This window comes from Lycium ferocissimum, chromosome 3, assembly GCF_029784015.1.
Source record: "Lycium ferocissimum isolate CSIRO_LF1 chromosome 3, AGI_CSIRO_Lferr_CH_V1, whole genome shotgun sequence".
NCBI classification, from domain to species: domain Eukaryota; kingdom Viridiplantae; phylum Streptophyta; class Magnoliopsida; order Solanales; family Solanaceae; genus Lycium; species Lycium ferocissimum.
The window spans coordinates 70,059,497-70,063,549 of NC_081344.1; positions in this window are offsets into that span (position 1 = coordinate 70,059,497).

The following is a 4,053-nucleotide window of genomic DNA, read 5'->3' on the forward strand; positions in this document are numbered from 1 at the left end:
CTCCTATGATGTAATCTTGCTTGTGTTCAACTTTTTAATTTGAACATGGCTTCTTCTATTCTTCCTCTTAACAAATAATACCCTGTGGTGGCCTGCTTCTATTCTTCCTCTTAACAAATATTCATGATCTGTATGATCTCATAACCGAGCAAAATTACTGTAAAATGTTCTCCAGTGTGAACTTGAATATTTATTCAACCTACTTTTCTATCAATTTAAGTACCTATTCAACATGTTCATGCATCAACATAATACAAATGTTTATAGTTGTGTATCTTCAACATCCACTATTTTAAAATGTAAAATAGCACAGGCCATGCCCCCTCTAGTTACCTTCATCATTGTGCAGCTTTTTTTGAGATCACTTCAGCCAACACAACAAGTGCACTTTTAATTTGCCAGGTGTTTAGGACTTTATTTCCCAAGTCCCACCGTCTTCTTTGGACTACGGAATAGTGGGTGCATCTTCACTGCTTTAATTCTCTAAATTGGTTTGTGCACTTAATCTTACTCCATCTTCTTCTTTTGGTTTTCTATGGGTAAGCACTCCATTTCCCTCTTTCTGTTCCATTTTTTTATATCTAACTATCCTGAATTTTCTACTGATATTATTTTTGATTTATCATGGGTTTCTTTACTTCTTTTTATTTGTTTGGTTTTCGTGTATATTACTTTCTTAATTTTTCTTCGATTCTTTCAGAACATTAGGTTTATGGGTATGTGATTGATTTCTTATTTGATTCTGCACATGCATGTTCTTCCTGTATCTTTTAGAGCTAATTTTGAATTTTTGATGCTGATTGCATTGTTGTTTTCTATTAAAGCATCTTCAGTTCACTTGATAGACGTGCCAAACTAGAAGTAACCTATTAGTGATATTATTTGAGTTGCATAACCGTAAATTAGACTTGACGAACTCTCTAAAGTATTAGATCACTCAATTATTACAAGTTCAGTTCAACAACTTTGAGTTAACAATGCAGAAGACATGACCACACATGAATTAGGGGTTTTCCTAGCTTAATGTATGTTGTTGTTTTCCTTACTAAAATAATTAAAATTGTCAAATCTGAAAGTAAGCTTACTTTCTTCCTTCCACTAAATATAGCCAGACAATATAGGGAAGAAGGAATTCATATGGTTGAAAATTCAAGCATAATTCGACCAACCTTTCGAGGAAACATTTTGCAATGCCCCCAATAGAAGCTTTTGATTTTTCTGATTGTCAATGTAGAATTTTGTTCCATATGTAGTAATGGATGCTTGATCGATTTGATTGATATAGTTCTTCTGAATGATGATAATACTATAATATCAATTGCTCATGAGAGATGCTTAATTTCAGGTCACTTGGACTTCATATGAAAACCATTAAACTGAGGGTTAACATATTGCCTATTCAACATTCTACATAGGAAACCAAAAACAACTATGGACAATAAGGGATGTGGATGACTAAACTCTTCTAGATTCTAGCAGCTGTTCTTCTGCAATTGCACTAAGTCAAAGCACTGCCACGACAAATACTGACTTATAGGCCATAGTCCTTCTGGTAATGAAAGGTATGCCTTTTCAATTTAAATGGACTCCATTCTTTGTTTTGTTCCCCTTTGGGACATCGGAGTCTCCACACATACAATAAGGAACTGTAGGAAAAAATGGAAGTAAATGGAGAGATTTCCAAATTTTTTTTCCCTAACCTATTAAATATGGAAACGAAAGTACCTCTCCATATAACTACTCACAGAAGTAGTTTTATTCTGCTTTTTGTTCCACCAAAATGAAGTATTACATGTGTGTGTGTGCAGTTTCTTTTTTCAGGTGCCAGTTATATCCTTTGTGGCTATTTAGAAGAGAATCTAATCTTTAGAACATGAAATTAACAGCTATGTGGGATTCATAGTTAAGCAGTATATTCCTTAAAATATCAAATATATGTTATATTCAATGGGCTATCATTCACTTAATGCTATTAATTGTTTTGTCCAGTATCATTGCGATCTTCATCTGGGCAAGGTGGTACTTCAATTTAACAGTTAATTTGAGGTAAGCTATGCTTATGATCTCATCTAATCACTTGCTTTAAGTGACATTTCTTTCTCAAATAGATTTTTTTTTTCACAGTCGATATAGTTATATTTTTAATGTAAAAGTTTAGCATTTTAACATCCGAATTTTTGAATTTGATGTTGATGATGCTACAAGCCATCATAGAAGACTTATAGACGAATAGCTGGCTATAACATTGGTCATGGCTTCAGTGCTATTAGATAAAAGTGATTTAAATAGGAAAAATTGAAAGAAAATCTCAAATTCAGAGTACCAACTATATGACCCACCAAGCAGCCCAGAGAAAAATCAGATCGAGCGAGTGAAGACCGGAGAAGTAGAATAAAGGCTGAGAGACCACCGCAATAGGGAAGAAGAAAGGCATTACTCACTTTAGTTAGTCTTTATGGTTTGTATATTTTGCAAAGGAATCACGATTCTCCTTAGTGAGTCTCCATATTTTGTTTCTTTTCCTCTTATTTTTCTCCTTATTTTCTCAATTGTTAAAATTTGTCTTATTTAGAATTTTAAGAAGCTTGATTAAGTGTCTTACACAAAAAAATGCAAGCTCTTTTGATCACGTGCACTTTTGATTATTCATGCCAAGGCGAGAATTCTGCAACGATTTTTTTTTTTCCCCCTTTCAAATTGATGTTTGTTTTGAGACTGTACACCGCTCTGGTGTTTTCATGCAATGAAAGATATGTTGGGGAGTTTCTAGCGGTCTCTTTGTTTGTAATCGAGGGTTCTTTTGGGTTGTTTCTTTCTTTTGCTGAAAGTTCTGCATAGACTTAAATGATTTTTTCCAATTTGCTCAAAAAGATGGCGAATTCTTAAGCAGATCAAGAAAGAAATGGAGATGTGCTAAGAAGTAAAAGTGGAAGTTTAAAAATTTTAAGAGCGAGAGGAAGGTAAAGAAGAGTTGAAGAACAATGAAAGAAGTGTAGGGGTTTATTTTGATTGTTTAATCATCGGTTCCTGTGGATGAACCGCAAACGGTTCACACCGTATTTATGATCTCTTTACATGTCAGATTTATACTACTTTGGGGTTTTGGAAATAGTTAGGCATCAAAATGTCAACAACATTTCATGTTTAATTCAATGATGTGATTTACCTTCTGTGAAGGAGTTCAGTGTGAAGGAGTTCAGTCTGATGTTAATTTTATATACATGTAATGTGCAGCAATGCTTGTGCACTCAGACAAAAACATGGAAAGTTCACTAGCCACTGAACCATTTAAGAAACTTCAATGTGCATATGAGGTGATTATTATTATAAAAGCTAATTTATACATCTCTAGAATTCATAGATATTTTGTTTCTATAAAATACATGGGCCTATGTAAAGTGATTCACCTAAAGTGTTTAATAGTATGCCAAAGTAACTGAATATTCTTTTTTAATTTCCACAAATTTTCTACAGCATACTCCTCTTTTGGTCAACAATCCCAAAAGGTATGTTACTTATTTTACTGGCCCGCATTAACGGACAGTATGTGCATTATTCACGGTTGTGTTCAAGAAATTAGTTATAGAAACACAATGGATGTTTTGTGAGGCTACTGTAAATTCAAGAAATTATCCTAAATAGCGTTTTGGCAACTTCCAGTGTTATGAATGCGCAACTTCCAGTAAGTTGGTCCAGATCATGCTTCATAGTTGTTGTAATAACTTTGATTGCATATTATTAAGGATTTGTGATAGCTTAGGTAGTTTTTTGTAAATCAAAGGACATATACGGAATTAGAAACTCTGTAACTTTAGCATTCTCTGCAACTCTTATTGCAATATGATGTGCGATAAATATGTATTAAGGTGCATATGAGAATCTTGTAATATGACGCATCTAAAAACATCTCTCCTTTTTTTCGAAACTTGGAAAGAACGTGATTTAATTGTTACATATGTTAATTTTTATTTTTATTTAAGGCTAAACTATGCTTCAAATTGGATCCTTGTGCTTCTACTTTGCCTTCCACATTTTTCCAAGCAAATGTAAATT